This window comes from Suncus etruscus, chromosome 9 (genome assembly GCF_024139225.1).
Source record: "Suncus etruscus isolate mSunEtr1 chromosome 9, mSunEtr1.pri.cur, whole genome shotgun sequence".
Taxonomy (NCBI): Eukaryota; Metazoa; Chordata; class Mammalia; order Eulipotyphla; family Soricidae; genus Suncus; species Suncus etruscus.
Window position 1 is genome coordinate 94,409,051 of NC_064856.1, and position 19,678 is coordinate 94,428,728.

General features: G+C 50.9%; 1 long non-coding RNA gene across 1 annotated transcript in view; it reads left to right on the forward strand.

Moving 5' to 3' along the window:
* LOC126017946 (uncharacterized) overlaps window positions 1-19,668 on the forward strand; it is a 109,226-nt gene extending 89,558 nt beyond the window's left edge. The window contains exon 3 of the long non-coding RNA XR_007498903.1: window positions 19,586-19,668. This is a non-coding gene — a long non-coding RNA (uncharacterized LOC126017946). The remainder of the gene's footprint in view (window positions 1-19,585) is intronic.
* Window positions 19,669-19,678: the final 10 nt, after the last annotated feature.

The window sequence follows — 19,678 nt, forward strand, 5'->3', positions numbered from 1 at the left end:
GGGGCCCAAGCTACACTCTCCCACTAGAAGATGTGTAGAATCCATGGTCAGAGTTCATGCCTGGCATGCACAAGGACCCAAGTTTAACCCTTGGCACTGCATGGTCCCTGAGCATCACTGGAGTCGCCCTCATGATCCATTGGGTCTCAGCAATCCAGCATCACTGGACCAGACATTGAACCCTCCAGCCAGATTGGCTGAGGATCAGCTCCTGGGCACCATGTAGCTGCTTAGGAGACCCCAAATAATAATAAAATATTTAAAAAGAAAGAGAAGATGATGGACCAGTGAGATAGGACAGGGGTTAAGGCACTTGCCTTGTACGTGGCCAATACCAGTTTGATCTTCTGTACCACATGGTCCCCTGAGCACTGCACATGGAGTTTACCCCTCTGGTCCCATTATCATTTGTTAGCAATGAACTAACCCAACCCCAACTTGAGAGGCCTTGGCATGGGGTGGCTGGCAGTGGAGGTGAAGGATATCTACCTGTGCCTTCAGGGAGCCCACCTGGTCTTAAAAATGCCATTCTGACCTCTTCGGGGGAAGGAGTTCAAGAGGCAGCATTGTGCTCAATGCACACACACACACACACACACACACACACACACACACGCCAACTCTGCTTATCCATGATCATTAGCTGAGAGGTCACCAAGGGCTCACACACACACACACACACACACACACACACACACACACACACACACACACACACACACATACACACCAACTCTGCCTATCCATGATCATTAGCTGAGAGATTGCCAAGGGCTACCTGTCTCAGACAGAAGCTCAGAGGATGAGTGTGCAGCAGATGGGACCTGGCCCCTGCCCACCTCTTCCTGCACAGCTTTCTAGGACCCAGTGATCGGAAGGGTGGGACTGGGGACAGGGAGTAGCAGGGCCAGGAACCAGCTGGACACTTAGTACCTGCTGCAGAGACCTACATGGTTTGTCCTTCCAGTTCCCTCTGGGCGGGCGCTGAATAGGCTGGACATGAAAGGGGCCCACCAGGGTTGGATGTCCCTGGACTGGCCTTGTTGACTCTTCGAATCCTCAACAGCTTGGAACAAGGAGCCCTAGGGCTAGAGGGTTAGGGGGCCCACTGCTCCCCTCTGCTTTGTGTGAGTCTCTAATCTGGCCCCAATCTGTTCCCACATCAAAGACAGAGATTGGGGGAAGTAGCCTCAGTAACTTGGAGGTGCAGGAGTGGGGGCTTGGGGAATCTCATGAATTCCACTGCAAGAGTCACATCTCCACAGTAGCTAGGTCTGCTATGAGACTGGTGAGCAGGCCTGTTATTGGGGGGACCCACACACACCAGCCCCTGGACCCCAGCTTGCATCCTCCATGGGACTTCCCAAACCAGCAGACCTCCCAGACTCAGACTCTTTGATGTCATGGCCATATGTCAGGCCACTTTTCTGGAGAGCAGTGGTCCGTCCCTAACAGATCCCTGAGCCTGCTTGAGGAACCAGCAAAGGCCTTCCTCTCCCGGGATCTGGGCTTCTCTGTGGAGAGAAGCTAGGTCTGCATGAAGCTAGAGGCTAAAACAATATTTATTCTCAACCTATCTTCTCTGGGAACAATCAGGGTGTCTGGGGCCGATGAGGGGGAATGCCTGTGGTTTGGCCCTTCCTGCCCTGGAAGTCACCCTCCTCCTGACCCTCACTGGCTCTGTCTCCACAGGGCTTGCCCCATTCTGAAAGGAAATAAACAAACTCCTGGGCACAACGGAGCAATAGTACAATAGTAATAGTACAATAAAGCAATAGTACAGTGGGTAGGGCATTTACCTTGCATGAGACCAACCGGCGTTCAATCTCTGATTTCCCTCCGAGCCTGCCAGGATTAATTTCTGAGTGCAGAGCTGGGAGTAACCCCTAGCACCATCAGGTTTGATTCCCCTCCCCCCCCAAAAAAAAACAGAGATCAAGTGAAAGGAAATAAGCAAAGTTGTCTCATTGGGAGGTGTGACTATCTGCAGAGCTCTTGGCATACACAACCATTTTATCCAATCCCAACTGTGGGGCTGAGGCCTGCTATTTCCAGATTGGAATCTAGACTTGAGTCCTGGCTCAGCCCAAGTCTACTTTTTGACCTTGGGAAGTAGCCTGCTGTCTTAAGCCTCAGTTCTTCCCCTGTAAAAATAGAGGGCCAAAAATTACCACATGGGGTTAAGGCATTTGTCTTGTACAGTCAACTCTGATTCCATCCCCAGCATTGTACATGGTCCCCCCAATACTGCCGGGAGTGACCCTTGAACTCAGAGCCAGGAGTAAACCCTGAGTATCTCTAGGTATGCAATTATTCCCACCTCACCCTGCACACAATGAAGTTTGTACAAGGTCTTATTTCTGTGGAAATAAAACTCAGGAGGGTGGGTGACTTCCTTAGGGGCTCCAAGCAATGAAGCAACCAGCCAGGGAGGGCCTTGTACAGGCAAGTGTGAAAACAGGAAGCCAGAGAGTTAATACAGTGGTGACCTAGGTTCGATTCCCAGCATTTCATAGGAGCCCCACTAGAAATGATTCTGACTGCAGAGCCAGGAGGAAGCTCTGACCACTGCCAGGTGTTGCCCCCCCCCAAACAACAAACAAAAAAGCAAACAAACAAAAGTGCGGTGGACCAGGAAACCCTGCCAGCCCTCAGGATAGAGGGGGGCCTTGAGACATGGAGAGCTTCACGGGCTTGAAGCTCTGGAGAGACAGGAAGGACCCCCACTCCCCTCTTCGACACAACTGAGCCTTTCTTTGCTCTGTGCCCTCTGCCACTGTGAATTATGTCCCTGGAGGCCAGTAGAGGGGCTCCCCATCCTTTCTCAGATAGAACAAAGACAGAGGTCAGGACTCGCTCCGAGGGCAGACAGTCAGTGGTTCCAGGAAGGAAGGGGCCATGGAGAGAGCACTCACTCTGTTCCCTATCACCTGGCCTCAGAAAAAGAGCGATCTGGGTTCCCTGGAGCCCCCACCACTTTTTACTTGGTCCTTGTTTGTTTTTTGGGCCCAGCTGGGCAGCTTCCCCCTGTGTGGTGCTCAGGGGGTGCTCCCAGCTGTGTTCGGAAACCATGTGGTGTCAGGGACAGAATTGGGCTATCTTAGCACATCTCTGGCACCAGCCCCCCCAATTCTGCCTGGAACCCCAAAAAGGCTGCTGCCACTCTTCCTGCCTCATCTTCAGATCTTTCCAGTAAAATCTCAGGGTTTCTTAGCTCAGGGGTTATCAGTGTACCGTGACCTGCTGCAGAAACCAAATACAACCCCTGACACTGATAGTCTTCAGAGCACTACTGGGATGACCTGGAGCATTTCTGCATTGCTTGTCAGGAGCAATGAGCTGTCCAGACAGGTATTCCTGGGAGTGGCCATTAGGACCTGTGAACCCCACTTGGGAGGCCTCCCTTGATTAAAGAAATAAGTAAAATTAGGGGCCAGAGCAATAGCACAGTCGTAAGGTGTTTGCCTTGCACACAGCTGACCCAGGACGGACCTGGATTCTATCCCTAGCTTCCCATATGGTTTCCTGAGCCAGGAGCGATTTCTGAGCACATAGCCAGGAGTAACCCCTGAGCATCACCAGGTGTGACCCTCCAAAAAATAAAAGCTAAGTAAAATCAGAGTTTTGGCACTGGACAGAGTTATCAGTGCTGAGGCTGGTGAATTCAGGGAAAGCTCTGTGGCCAAAGAGATAGATCTGAGGGTGAGAGTTCACCAGGCCGCAGTGGGCAAGCCGGGGCCAAGCCTCACATCCAAAGGACCCAGCAGCTTCAGAGAGGAGAAGGTAGACAGTTATGCTGAATTTAACTCCATTCATGCAAGATGTTTTCCTTTTTGTTTCTGAGCCACACCTGTGGTGCTCAGGGCGTACACCAGGTGGGTCTTCTGCCAACAAAACAAAACAAAATCAAAACCAAAGAATAAAGAAGCTGGGCCCGGAGAGATAGCACAGCAGCGTTTGCCTTGCAAGCAGCCGACCCAGGACCTAAGGTGGTTGGTTCAAATCCCGGTGTCCCATATGGTCCCCCGTGCCTGCCAGGAGCTATTTCTGAGCAGACAGCCAGGAGTAACCCCTGAGCAATGCCAGGTGTGGCCCCAAAACAAAACAAAACAACAACAAAAAAAAGAATAAAGAAGCTTCCCTGGCAGAGGAAATTGGTGCCACTTCTGCCATTTTACACACCCAAGGTAATGTACAGAAGGACAGTCACACATTCTGGACTGACGGGAAAGAACAAAGAACCTTCTGCAAGGCCCGTCAGACCCCAAGGCCTGGCGGCTCCTGGGGTAAAGACAGAAGCAGATGCAGAGGGGTGGGTGCCCCAGCTTCCCCCACAGCACTTCAGCCTGCGGCCCAGGGGTCAGGGTGGGGGGTGGCTGCTGCCAGGGGCTTTTTGTCTGCATGAATGGGCCCTTGTGGGAACGGCTGGCCCAAGCCCTGGGAGCCCCCAGGCTGTCTCGGGCAGAGCTGCCGAGGGGCCCGCCTGGTGGTTTCCTCCAGCATCTGACCACAGGGTGCGGCAGGCTGGGGGCCATGAGCTCACTGCTGGGATTTTGCCTTTTTATAGATGAGTCTGGGGGAGCCACAGGGAGCTGTGCCAGCTGCCTGCCCACTTCTTGCCCACTGGCTTTCCACACCAGCCCAAGGCCTCCCAGGGCCGCCCTCACCCAAGGGAGACAGCTAAGGAGCCTGCAAGGAATCACACTATTGTCCTGAGCATGTTGGGGATGGAGTGGGGGTCCCAGCTCTTGGGGTCCATAACAGGGGGATCATCTGAACCCCCTCACCTGGACTCTGAAAGGGGCACTGAGGTGTTCCATTTCCTCCTCAGCCAGTGGGTTTGTAAATGGGACTGAGGAAGTCTCTGGAATTCCCTGGCCTCCTCATTAGTGCTAATAGGGGCTGGCATTCAGACCTGGGAAACAGAGGCCTTTGTTTGTAGTCGTGAATCAGACCTCAGCCTCTGCCTTCTGCCTTCTGCCGTGTAGTATGATGGCGCTGGGCTGGTTCTCTTCCTGCCTCCTCAGGGCCCGTAACCTGTTCCACAATCAGGCACACGATTAACTGTACTGGCTGTGCATGCTATTTCCTGTGCGCAAACACAGGCACGCCCAACATGTACATGCAAAATACACATGTTTGCACAATTACACAGGCCCTGCCATCCTGTCCCTGTAAAGAACATGTGTTCAACGCATACATGTTCATACATTTGAATATACACATGCAGGCCCAGTTTTATGGGCCCTGCCATTTAACACAAGGACACACATGGACATCTCCACCCTCAGACCCTCCCCGATGACCTTGTGGGCCATTCCCCAGGGAAGGAAGACTGAGCTCCTGGGGCATCAGGGAGGGAGTTTCTGGGAGCATCACAGGAAACCAGGGCAAGGACCCTTAATCTCATCTTTCAGGGGGAAACACAGCCTTTGTGAAATGTACTGGGGAGATGAAATCGATGGACTAAGTATGTAGGAGACCAGTGTCCAGTTCCCAGCACCACACAATCCCCTGAGCACTGACAAGTGTGTCCACAAAGCCAATTCACATGCTTATTGAAGTGTCCCTATCTGTGGACTTCAGCTCTCTGACTCAGATCCTGCCCCCTACTGCTTATGAGTATTCCTGCTCTCAGCCCTGGCCCCATCTGGGGAAGCTCCTTAAGAAAGGTTCCCGTGAGATGTGGGTAAATGGGTGGGACAGAAGCTGGGCCCTTCTCACTCCTGCTATTAAGGCTCTCGGTTGTTTGATTGACTGCTTGATTGATTGGTTTTTCGTGTTTCTCTTTTTTGTTGTTGTTTTGTTTGTTTTGGGGTCACACCTGCAGTGCTCAGAGATTACTCTTGGCTCTACACTCAGAAATCGCCCCTGGCAGGCTTGGGGGACCATATGGGATGCTGGGATTTGAACCACCGTCCTTCTGCATGCAAGGCAAATGCCCTACCTCCATGCTATCTCTCTGGCCCCTGGTGTTTTCTCTTTTTTTGGGGTGGGGGTTGGGTCACACCCAGCATCGCCCAAGGATCACTCCTAGCTCTGCACTCATAAATCGCCCCTGGCAGGCTCTGGGGACCATATGGGATGCTGGGAATTGAACCATAGTCTCCTGAGTTGGCTGCGTGCAAGGCAAATGCCCTATAGCTGTGCTATCTCTCTGGCCCCTGGTTTTAATGGTTCTTTAGGGGTGACTCTTACTCATTGTTGGAGATGGGGAGTTGATGGACAAACAGTGCCAGAGTTGGAACTCAAGACTCCCTCAGCATTGCAACCCTTTGAGCTCTCCCAGACCCTCTCTTTATTTTCTCACTATCCATTACTCTAAAAGCCTATCAGAGGCCAGAGCAGTTGGAGAGGGATGAGGTGGGTGGGGTACAGTGTGGGGTAGGGGAAAACCCCTTTGAAGCCTGTTCATCCTCAGCTGTCTATGATCCAGGGAGCACTGCCCTGGCCCCCACATTTGCCTTCCTCTGCTTAATTACTGGGCAGCTGGGGGGAAATGAAACACCTGCCAATTTCTTCCTTTTCCCAGCACGGGGCTCTCCAGGACCCCTTGCTCCCAGCAGGACCCCGGCAGCCCCGAAGGTAGCTGTGGGCAAGCAGCTTTGTACAACAGCTCCCGCCTGCCGAGCCTCTAAATTAAACGCAGCCACTGCCCGCTGGGGGTCACCATCCAGGGCAAGTCGGGAGGGCGGGGGAGTTTCTGTCCAGCCTGAGGTGTACTTTGGAGAAGCATTGCAGCAGACATTAGCAGGTACCTTCCTCTTCACCAGGAAATGGCCAGCCTGTGTGTTCATGTGTGCGTGCATGCGTGTGCTTGTGTGTAAATGTGTGTATCCATGCGTGTGTATCTAGAGAGGAGGGGAGCAGAGTTGAGAATTTTCAAGACGCAATTGGAGCACCTGAATGGCAAGATCCCAGCAGATGGGGATGAGGCACAGCTACTGAGCTATCTGGCTGCGTGTCCACTTGGAACATGAACCCAGAGGCCACAGATGAGCTGAGCACATGCTCTCCACGCAGGAGAACCTAGTTCACACCATCACCACTCATTTTCTCAAGCACCACCAGGAGCCACCATCAAGCACTGAGCTGGGAACAGCCCCTGAGCACTACCAGAGATGGCCCCTAAACCCAAATAAAAACATTCTCATTAGGGGCCAGAGTGATAGTACATGGGGTACTATCAGGCACACGATTAGTTAATCATGTACCTTGCACGCAGCTAACCTGGGTTCAGTCCCCAGTGTCTTCTATGGTCCCCTGAGTCCTGCCAGGAGTGATTCCTGAGTCAGAGCCAGGAGTAAGCCCTGACCATTACTGGGTCTTTTCCCTCCCCAGCTCCCTCCCCCTACACCACGCCCCCCCACACACAATCCGATCCTGGCTCTTTGTCACCAGCATTTCTTAGTTCTGGAGGCTACAGAGTGGCCAGTGTTCCCCTCTTACGTGACAACAGCAGATAAGGCTGCCACTACTAGCGCTTCTCGACTGGTGATATGGGGTTCGGTGCATCCTACATGGACACAGTGGCCTCTGCAGCTCCCTGACCTCAGCCATAGAAGCCTCGGGTTGGGGAGCAAACTGCAGTTCCCATTTTCAGAGAGTTCTCCCAGGGCCCGTGAGATTGAGGGGGCATGGTTCTACCAAGTCATTTGATGTCGGTGGCCTTCCACCTGCTGCTCCCCAGAGAAGCTTGGGGGTGCCGGCACTCACTGCACACACTGTGGACAGAGCCAGGACTAGACCTAGAACCTCCCTTCAACACCACTGTCATGTTTTTCCAGTAGTTTCCAACTCTGTTCCGTACTTTGTACAGACACTTTTTCTGTTTATTTTTGTTCGGGACACAAACCTGGCAATGCTCAGGGCTCTGCATGCAGGAATCACCCCTTGACAGACTCGGGGGATTGTATGGATGCTGAAGATCAAACCCATGCAAGTCAAACATCCTACTCACTGTACCATATCACTTTGGCCCCAATGGCACTTTTGAAACCCTCTGAGCCCAGATGCACCAACCGGCTGCTTGCAAATGCCAGCCTATCTAGGCTGTGTGACTCTGGGTACTTGAATGCACTAGAGTATTCTTGACTGCTCTGGGCTGTGGCCTCCCATTCTGAGATCTGGACATAATAATCGTGCATAGGAAGGAATGAATGAAAGGAATGAACCAATTAAAAACACTTAAAACCATGTGTGGTGGGGCCGGAGAGATTGAATAGCAAGATGAGTGAGGGAGTGAGGTAGAGATTTCTATTATTATTATTATTATTATTATTATTATTATTTTTGGCAGCGCTCAGAGGTTACTCCTAGCTCTGCACTCAGAAAGTGCTCCTGGCAGGCACGGGAGAGCATATGGGATGCCTGGATTCGAACCACCATCTGTCCTGGGTCAGCTACGTGCAAGGCAAATGTCCTACCGCTGTGCTATCTCTCTGGCCCTGGGTGGAGATTTCTGTCTCATTCTACAGAGGGAGAAATGGAACCTGGCAGAAGTTTAAACTCAGTCATCAGCATCACACCTAGCCGTGTTCAGGGATTACTCCTAGCTCTAAGGTCAGGGATCACTGCTTGAGGGACTCAGTATGGGGGAGGCACATATTGTACCAGGAATCAAACCTGGGTTAGCTGTGTACAAGGTAAACACTCTACCTGCTATACTATCCTGTCCACGGTACATTCTCTCTGTTTCTGTCCCTGCAAACTTGAACTCACTCTTTTGGGAAGGAAGTCTGACTTCTGATTTGGGCCAGGTGGCAGAACCAATTGCAAATGCCCTGGGAAGATTCAGGGGTCTGTGATATTTATGACCAAGCCAGTAGAGCAGGACAGGGAGTCCCCTGGAGGAAAGGAGAGTCTGGGTAGGGTTGAGAAACTTGGAACACAAGCAAGTGGAGATCCCTGCCGGCTTACTACAGACCAGCATGAAATTGATGGGATATAGATAAGAACTTGAAGTTGATGGGACATTGAGGAAGACCCTGTGCTTGTGTCTCTGAGTGTCTCTACATGCAACTCTGTGTGTGTGTGTGTGTGTGTATTGTGACTGTACAGACAACTGCATGGAGCTTTGTGTGCTTATTTTAATGTCTAACTGGTGGCTGAAACACACAAGCTGACGACTCATCATTCATGACAAAGATGAATGCAACCCTCTTCCTGTCCCTGTCTTGTCCAACTGAAAAGGACTGGACAGAGCCCGACAGTGAAGAAGAGCGCCAGTTTGATCTTTTATTTCTTTGTTGTGCAACTCTGGGCTCAGAGGCACTAGAGGAAGAATACAGCTCTGCATGGGCCCCAGCTCAGCTGTGATCTTACTCTGTCAGGGGGCTTGAGTTTTCACATCTGTAAAGTGGGGGTAACAGCCCCTTAGAAGGGACCCAGGAAAGGTTAAGCAACTTCCAGCAAGTGGAACCCTGGGCACAGGACCTGACCCATGAAAGGACCTTTAGAGATGAGAGCACAGATCTGTGGATAGTGCCTGGAGTGAGGAAGAAACTGGTGCATTTCTGGTCCTGAGAAAGAGGGGCCAAGGACACAGGCCCTGGTGACCTCTGATCCCAGTGCACTAGTTATTTGGAATAATAAAAGGCCTAGGGGCCGGAGAGATGGCACAGCAGTGGGGCATTTGCCTTGCATGCAGCTGACCCGGGAGGGACCTGGCTCGATTCCTGGCACCCACATGGTCCCCCAGCCTGCCAGGGTTGATTTCTGAGTGCAGAGCCAGAAGTGACTCCTGTGCGCCGCTAGGTGTGGCCCAACAACCAATCAATAAATCAATCAATCAAGTTTAAAAAAAATAAGAGTCCTGCCCAGAAGATCCTAGTGAAAGTCACAGTTGAGAATATGGAACGGTGGACAGTGGGAGCAGGAAGTATTCTTTGTCCACCTGCAGAAGGGACATACCCCCATGATTCCAGCTGTGGAATTCTTTGTGGGGGAGGGGGCCCAATACCCTACCACAATGACCTGTGAGACACTAAGTTCTATGTTGTCCTCCTCCTCTTGTGGAGGGAGTCCCCCACTTTGCTCACATTTCCAGCCCTTCCCCCACCGTTCCCAGCTCCAACTGTGCCCTTTCCCTCCCAGTTCCCAGGACCCTTAAACACCCATGAAGCCATTAAATATTTAAATCAGGGTTGTGAGCAGAGCCAGGTTGCCCCAGCAACAGCCCTGCATATTTTGGGATAGATCTCCAAGGCTCCCTGAGGGTCCTGCTTGAGATGTAGGGAGAGAAGCAAGCAGGGAGGGAGGGAACTGAGGGTTCTGGCCCCCCTGTGAGGCCGAGAGAAGGGGGGACTGTGAGAAACAGTCACAGGATCAGGTCACACAGGAACCTGGAGTTTTTCTTTCCTCCCTGCCTCACCTTTGCGGGCTGATCTAGCCAGTGGGCACCCTAATGCTTAGCAGTCACCTGCTTTCTGAGCCACACTAAATGGGCTGTGCTTGTTGATTCACCTTCTCAGGGACCCAGGGTGCTGCAGGGAGTCTGTGGAAGGTTCTGGAATATGCACCCCGCAGTTCCAGCAGGCAGGAAGCATGCACATTGGTGACACTGTGGCTGGCATTCTCAGGGCTATAGAGACACCACCGCCAGCCTCTGGCCTGGCTCCTGGTGACGGAGTGTCCAGAGCAGCACTCCCTCCCTCTGCTCTCCCCAATCTTGGCGCCAGCTTCCCAGGCTTCGTCCACTCTCATCCTTCCCAGGGGCCTGTCTTTCCCAGCCATGTCTGAGGTCAGCCCAGTATGTGTCAGGGAATGCCCCACCCGCCAGGGCGTCTGTCTCTGACCCTTGAGTGTCCTCAGGCTTGGGCTCTGCTCAGGGGGCCAGTCTTCCCACTATGCCATGGGGCCTTTCTGTGCTGCTGACACAAATGCACCAGAAAACTATCAAGATGGCATGTCCCCCCCCCACTTCCTTCTGTGCGGATCCCTTACAGGAAGTGACCCCAGGAAGTAGATAGACCAGCTCAGAACCTTCCTCCTTTGTCCACACCTATTTTGCCCCGCAAGTGTGGGGGTCCAGCCCAGAGCCACGCTTTAACCAGAGGACACTCAGAGGTTCTCACAGCACCTCCTTTTTATTGTTCAGTGCCCACCTCCTTTTTACTGTTCAATGCCCACTTTCACGATGAGTGTCTGCAGCCTCCATTAGACCATTAGATTCAGACCCTTGGAGGAATAAGGACACTCAGGTAGGTGGGTGGGAGACTGGGAACACTGGTGGAGGGAAAGCCACACTTATGGTGGGATTGGTGTGTGAATATTTAATACCTGAAGCGACTGTATTATGAGCAACTTGATAAATCACAGTGTTATAATAAAAATTAGCAAAAGATGTGTAAACAAGGCAGGGGGAGGAAGAGCACAGGGTTGTGGAACTGGCCTGGCTTTGGGGACCCTGGAGGGGTCATCTCCCAGGAGATGGTCAGGAACACAATGGTAGATGCTAGTTGACACCAGAGACCTGGGCTTCCGGGCGGGAGTGGTGGGCAAAGACCCCAACATCTGCTGGCAGGTGGGTTGTGAGCAGTTCCACATGTAACCCTGATATTTGAGGGCATGACATTCATCCTGCTTGGAGCCCTGAGATCCTAAATGGGCCTTCCAGAATCTTCCACTTCTCCTGACATCAGAAAGCCCAGAGAGAAGGTCACCACACAGAGAAGGACCTCTCTTAAATGCCAGAGCCCAGAAGGAAGTGTCAAGGTCCACAGCACATGTGCAGATACTGTAGACTTTTGTTTTCCTCTGTTTTCTGATGGTTTTTAGTTTAGTTTAGGGGCCAATCCTGTGGTACTCAAGAGTAGCTCGGGCTATGGAGATCAGGCTCTCAGGTGGTGCCAGGAATGGAGCTCAGGGCTATTGCTTCCCTCCAGCCCTTTGAGTCACTTCTAGACCTGAGTCCCTGTTCCCTAGTGACTGTGGCTGGCTGGGCTAACCCCAGAGGACAAAGCTATGCAGGGGCAGTGAGAAGAGAACACAGCAAGATTGGGACCCCTAATCCCTCATTTTCTCTGCTTCCACATCCTGGGCTCTTTTATTCTTGCTCCTGGGGGTTAGGAGCCAAAAACAAACCAGGGTGTCCTTTGTCTGGAAGGGAGGTAATGGTTGAGTGGCAACTGGATGGGTGAGACCCAGGGTTAGGGAGTGAGGAACTAAGATCTGAGGGACTGTGTAGCCCCACAGAATACTGGAGTTTAGAGATCTGCAAGGATGTTCCCAACTTTCATGGACATCTTAGTAAATTGGAGTGTTTCCTTTCACTCTAAATGCCAACAGGACAGCCTCCTCTGCACCATTCATTAGCAAGACTCAGTCTTGGTCTTGGTGGTTAGAAACAGGTATTCTCGGAGCTCCCCAAAATAGTTGTAGGTTTCTATTTTCTGAAGCTGTAGCCCCTAAGCAATACTCAGGAGGCCTAAGAACCCTCCTGGATATTCTTAGCTAAATGCCGCAATGAGAAGGCCTGAGGTGAGTTACCAGAGGTCACCCAAGCCACATCTGGCAGAGCTTAATATGGTGTCGGGGATCCAACTTGTGTTGGCAGTATGCAAGGCACACATCTGCGCACACACCTGCCTTAACCCATCGAGTCTCTCCAGTCCAGCAGATTTCTGGATATTCTGGATATTCAGACTTCTCTGGTCTAGCACATGATGAAGAATAGAATGCATCTGTGTAGCTGTTGTAAATGAAGGTTTAGAGAAGGACATAGCTCAGAGGTAGCAAGCATGCTTCATAGGTTTGAATCCTGGGCTTCCACCACTAGAAGCATCCCCTTTCACAAACACACAGCCCCCAAAATATGGGGGCAAAAAGAGCTCTATGACTGTATGTCAGCATAATAGGTTTCCCTTTCAGTTCCATGTTTCATTTTATGCCTTGAGAAAGGAGACTGCTCAAAGGCCTGGGACCCTTTGTTTGCATGCAGGAAGCCTCAGGTTTTTCCTCCATGGTGCATGGACCCCAAGAGTAACCCTGGATCACTTCACCAGTATTCCCAAACAGTGCTGGGTATGGACACTCCTCCCACCCAGAATAAAAAGGAGCCATAGGTTTCCCTAAATTCTAGAGTTGATGAGAGACCCAGCGTAGAGTCCAGTAGGCTAGTTTTGGAATAGGGCTAAGAGAGCTGAGACCAGTTTCCAAGCTGACTTGACCACAGGCAGGAAAGAGCAGAACCTGCTTGAGAGGCCCTAGTTCAAGGCTAGGTCCACAGTTGGCCATAAATAAATGTAGACTCTGGCTATCCTGGAGTTTCTCTAAAATGAAGGCTCCTATGAGAATAGGTTAGTGCCAGGTGATAGAGAAAGAGCTATCAGCAGCTGGTACAAGGCTGGGCTGGAAGCTCCCTGCAAGTTGATGGGTATGAATTGGCTCTCAGAAGTCAGCTAATTAAGGTTTAGCCCCTACCTTGAGAGAGGGGAGAATGAAGAGTTAAAGCTAGGAGGTGAGGGCCAGAGAGATAGTACAGTGGGTAGGGCACTTGCCTTGCACATGGCCCACTGGATTCTACCTCGGGCTCTACATTGTGTCCCCCAAGCCCACCAGGAAGATCCCTGAGTGCAGAGGGTGAATATCCCTCCCAACCCCACCAAAAATAAAAAATTAAAAGTAAAGAACCAAAACTAGGGAGTTGACACTGGTGCTCAGATTGGTAGTACTAGGGCATTATTTGTCTAAAACTCAACTCTCAAGAACTTTGTAAATCACAGTGCTTTAAAAAAATTTTTTTTAAGTTTTAGTCCATACCCACTGATCAGGGCTTAATCCTGATTCTGCACTCAGGATTCACTCCTGGAGGTGTTCAGGGGACCCTATACCATGCTGGAGATTGAACCCAGATCTATCACATGCGAGGCATCACCTACTGTGCTATCTCTTCAGCCCTCAAATCACAATGCTTTAATAAAACAAAAAGAAATAAATAACCAGGATCAAAAATAAATAAATAAATAAATAAATTACCAGGATTGCCTGGTTCTGGCTCTGCTGTGAGACTTTGGGCAAGGTCCTCTCTGTGTTCCCATGCCCAGGAGGTGACATCCCTCACATTGGTACCTTCTGCTTTGATGATTCTCTTTGACAATCACCAGTGAGTCTGAGGGCAGGGCCAGGCTGTGCTAAACCTTTAGGGTCCGATTGCCAGCAGCAAAGGCAGGCAAGCTTGCCCGCCCATATGGTTAACCCTCCCCACACCACCCCCAGGAGCCTAATTAGATTTTATCCCCCCACCCACCCCCCAGCTGCGTCCATGTCCCTGAGTCCGTACCACATGCCAGGAATCTCGGCCAATCGCTTGTTTATGAGACCGTCTGTCTTGGGATGACGCCCAGCCACAGAGCAAATCAAGTCCTCCCTTCGCTTGGAAAGAGACTCCAGGCTCCTGGTGCCCACACAGCCTTAGTTTCCCTGATCCATGAGATTGTGCTGCTCAGAGCATGGAGAGTGGAAAGGATTAATGCAAGATCAGTGCAAAGAAATCAGCCTTTACAATGCCTGGTATTCTCCTGGGTGCCCCATACATGTGGCCTCTGCCCTGCTCTACCTGTGCTCAGGCACTTCTGCACCCCATATGACTCTAATCACCTCATTTCTCGTTGGGGGATTACACCTGGTGGTGCTCAGGAGTTACTTCTGGCTCTGCACTCAGAAATTACTCCTAGTGATGCTTGGGGGGACAATACAAGATACTGGAAATCTAATCTGGGCTGGCAAATGCTCGGACAAGGCAAATGCCCAACCTTCTGTACTATTGCTCTGGTCCCTGATCACCTTGTTTTGTCTTTTTTTTTTTTTTCACACCCGGTGACACTCAGGGGTTACTCCTGGCTTTGCGCTCAAAAACACTCCTGGCTTGGGGAAGCAACCATATGGGACATTGGGGGGATCAAACCACAGTTTGTCCTAGGTCATCTGCATGCAAGGCAAACGTCCTACCACTGCACCATTGCTCCGGCCCCACTTTGTTTATTTTGGGTGGAGAGCACACACAGTGGTGATCAGGAATCACTCCTGGTAGGCTCAGGGGACCATATGGGAATCGGAGGATCAAATCTAGGTTGGCTGCGTGCAAAGCAAGTTCCCTACCTATTGTACTATCTCTATGGCCCCTGAGCACCTTGTTTTTATCCTGTCACACATGTCCAGAACACTGGCTGCTAGGACTGAACCCTCCCTCTCCAACTCTCCAACTCTGGCCACTGGTTTCATGACACATGGGACTTTCTGTACTGGACCCACTGAGCACATGGGAAGAATCTTTCGTTTCCAGCCCAGCTTTCGTGCTGTGAATCTGTAGCTCAGGGAGGAAGGAAGAGATGGGGGTGTGGGTGAGGACTGAGGGGGATTCACAGTTTTTCCTCAGACAGAGCCTCTGCTGATTGGAAAGGGGGGGTGCCTCTGACACTCACATCCCCTCTATCCTGGACAGCAGCACCTACTCCTGCCCTCTCTACCACCTGCTCCCATTTCTCTGTCCAGAAAGCAGGCGCAGGCTTGGGGGTGCCCATGACAGGGAAGGTGTGATTGATGAACCAGCCCGGCCTTCTTCATCAGAGCCCCCTCCCGGGCATGCTCCATGCAGATGGGACAGGGTGGCCATCTGGGGAGCAGTGGGCAAGATGAATCAAGCTGTCTGGCCTCCCATGGTGGAAAACTCTGGGGGCACCGCCTGACCTCGCCCTGTCTCAGCCCCTCTCTGTGCCTCGGGGCTCCCATCTGTCAAGGCAGGGCAGGATGGGGTCATGTTCTGGGCCCCACCAGCTGGCACTGGGAGGGTAGGTTTCTCTGCTTATACTGGGTGCTAGTTTGTAGTCTTGCAGACGTGGGCCTGAATCTTCAACATTGTGAATGAACTCAGGTTTATGAATTCCACTCTCTGAGCTTCAGTTTCCTCTTCCATAAAATGGGATGATACTGGTTTCTGCCCCCCTTCACACCCTTACTATACTGTCTTCTCTCTGCTTGTACTGGGTGCTAGTTTGTAGTGTTGCAGACGTGGGCCTGAATCTTTAACATTGTGAATGAACTCAGGTTCATGAATCCCGCTCTCTGAGCCTCAGTTTCCTCTTCCATAAAATGGGATGATAATGGTTTCTGCCTTTTAGGCAAATGTGAGGCCCAGTGGTGAAGGAAATGCTTCCTGTACTCATTCTTTCGTTCACTCACCACAGCATTGAGGCACTTAGTCTAAGAGTGGGATTGGGGGTTCTCTCCAGGAGTCTGGCACTCACACCCCACCTCGTTTGTATGTGTCCTGTTCAGACAGATGCTGGGAGCAGCCCTCCAGAACAGATTCCTGACATTGTTCACTCTCATCCTTCATTTGGCTTCTCTTTCTGTGAATTCTGACAACTGCCTTTGACTTCGGCATTGAGAACTCCAGTTTTTAGGGCAGAACTGAGCAGCTCAAGGAATGGGAGCTCTCCCCAGATGTCAGAAGAGCTGGTGGAGCTTAGGACCTGTGACCATAGGCATAGGGCCATCATGTGAATGCAATGGGATATGGGGCAGACCAGCTCTCCTGTTCCCCCAGTTCAGGTCTGGCTAAGGGTAGTAGAAAATTGAATCATGCAGATAAAAAAACAAAGAACCAGAGGAGGGTGAGGCTGTTTGCCCAGAACCAACATACAATGGGGGTTCCTGATAGAGGGCAGCAGACATTCACGGGATCAGCTGGCAGAAGCCTGTCTCACTCTCATCTTCAGTACAGCCACCAGACACAGCAGTGGTGGTCACGGGGGCAGACCAGATTGGAAAGAGGAGAAAGTCATGGCCCTGTCCTACTTCCTAGAGGCAACCCCTGGACTGGACTTTAGGGTTCCCCTTCCTTGCTTTTTTTGGTTGTTGTTGTTATTTTCTGGGAGTGGCATCTCCCAAGTGGTGTTAAAGGGTCTGAGGCTCCAGCTGTGACTATCCACTGACCAAGCTAATGGACAAAGACATGCTGTGTTCTGACTGCAGCGCTGGGGACACCAGGTCACCCTGCTCTGCTAGAGGCCTCCAGAGATATGCCCAGCGATGCTCAGGGACCCATGTGGTATCAGGAATCATACCCAGGTTGGGAGCCTGCAAGGACCTGTGTCCCAACCCTGGGTGATCAGGAGATATTCCTCAATGGTCCTGGATACCCACAGACAACTTTACAGTCCCCTTCTTGGTTTTGTTTTGTGGGTTTCTTGGAGGACCACACCTAGCAATACTCCGGGATTGATTCCACTTGAAGAATCACTTTTGGCTGTGCTCAGTGGACCATGTGCAGAACCAGGGATCAAACCTGGATTGGCTGCACGCACGGCAAGCACCCTATCTATACTATAGCTCTGGATCCATGAGTCCCTTTCTTAAGAACTCTGAAGAGGGGTGCTGAGCAGCACCTGAACAAAGCTCTGGCCTGTAGCTCCTCAGGCCTTGCCAAGATTTGTCCTGTCCCTCAGCTGATAAGAGGAGAGGCCATTGACCTACCACTCTCTCCTCTAGGAGGAGCCTGGGCTCTGACATCCACCCTACATGCTTTTCAGACTTCTAGCTGAGAGTTGCAGGAAGACGTTGGAATATCCGCTCTGCTAATCCTCAGTTTCCTTCTGTGAAACAGGCCCGAGGCCACCTAGCAGGCAGTGAGGATGGACTAAAATCACATTGTGGACCAAATGCCTCCAAGAAAAGTGCCCTTTGTTTCTGACACCTGGCTTGGATTCTATCCCTTTTCAACCGGGTAATGCCAGGAGACTCGCTTCCCTTTACAGGCGTCAGTTTTTCACAATGGCATGATGTTTTATATCTACTTCCTGGGGGTGGTTCTCAGCTTTGAATGAGCTCCTGCATATGTTTAGCCAAAACTGTACAACAGATACAGGGGCGGATGACTAAAGAATCTGCCACATGTGTTCTAGACAAAATAGGGCAAAAATTTATTTCAGGAGCCTGAACATGCACTCAGGAGGGAGATGCTTTCTTGTGCTTTTCCCTTTGTCCATTCCCACTGCTATCTGCTCCCCAGACTTGTCCATGCCATTCCCTTCCCCAAAAAGCATTTCCGGTTGCCCTCAGTGGAGTTGCAGGAGTGGAGACTTAGTCTTCCTTTCTACTGTCATTCTTTTCTTATCTCCTCCAGTCAAAAGCATCACCAACATCCAGCTCTAAGCTTATTTGTATTCTAGTTCCTAACATTGAACTTAGTACATAGTAGGAGCTGATCTATGATTACAGCATTTGGGTTGATAAATGGATGGATGGATGGATGGATGGATGGATGGATGGATGGATGGATGGATGGATGATGGATGTATAGATGGATTAATGGTTGGATGGATGGATGAGTGAGTGGATGAATAGATGGATGGATAGATGAATGGATGAATGGATGGTTAGATTAGTTGTGCATGGATGGATGAGAGGATGGTTGCATGGGTGAATGAGTAGATGACTGCCTGGATAAGCTAATACATGGATGCATTAGTGGATTGCTGAATAGAGAATTGGGTGGATGGATGAGTGAATGCATGAATGGATAGATAAATGTTTGCATGAATGGGTGAGTAGACGAATGAATAGGTGGATGAGCAAATACGTGGAAGTATAAGTGGATGGAAAAATGGATGAACAGATGCATGGATAGGTACTTGGATGGAAGGATTGATAGGTGGATGGATGGACAGATGGAGGGAGAAGATGGACAGGTACAAAGGTGGGTATGTGGATGGAAGCATACATGAATGAATATATTTGTACATATATATTCATTAATGATGCATTGATGGATGATGGATTTATGGACAGAGAGATGAATGGAGTGGATGATGCATGGATGTGTGAATGGATGCTTGGACAACCCTGAGAGGGTCCTGGGTAAAGAAGAATCTTACCCACCACCCTTCTTCTTAGATGAGTGGGAAAAATTTGGACTGATACCTGAAACCCAGAATCCTCCCCTTCCTCCCAGATCTAAACCCAAACTCCTTAATGCCTCATCATCCGGGCCTCTATCCCAGACAGTGGACAGGACCCAGCTATGGAATTTAACCTGGGTACCTGAGCAGGAGTCTCCAGCTGACTATTGAGACCAAATTTTGACTCTTCCATGAGAAGCAGCCCTGAGAGGCACTTTCTGGCTAATCCTTAGGCACAGCTGAGGAAGTCTTTCCAGCTCTGGGCTTCTCTCCTAGGAGGCTAGATTTCTGGGGAGGGCATAGTAGATGTCATGTGACATCCAGGTGTGAATGTGATGACCCCCAGGGCTCTCAATCCCTGAGACACACCATAAATGGCTTGTGGATGCACTTCCTCCAACTGCAGACCCAACATGGGTGTCTGCTGCCAGGGAGCAGAAGGTGGATATCTATGCAGCTGACTGGCTGTAGGGGACCGCAATATTCATGCGTACGTGCACATATTTATGCATCTGTGTATGCACATACACATCATGTGTGTTTCTCCATGTGCACACACATATATAATGTATATATACACAGGTATGTCATGTGTGCATATCCAGAGGGCGGGCTCAGAACCAACCCCTTCATTGTGATCTGCTCCTTGTTGATATCCTCTTATAATTCGGTGTTTTCTCTTACAGGACACATTGGGAAGATAAAAGCCATCGACAGGAGCCCCTGGGACCAGGAGATCTGTCCGAGGACACTTAGAGAACAGCCCAGGTGACCTGCTC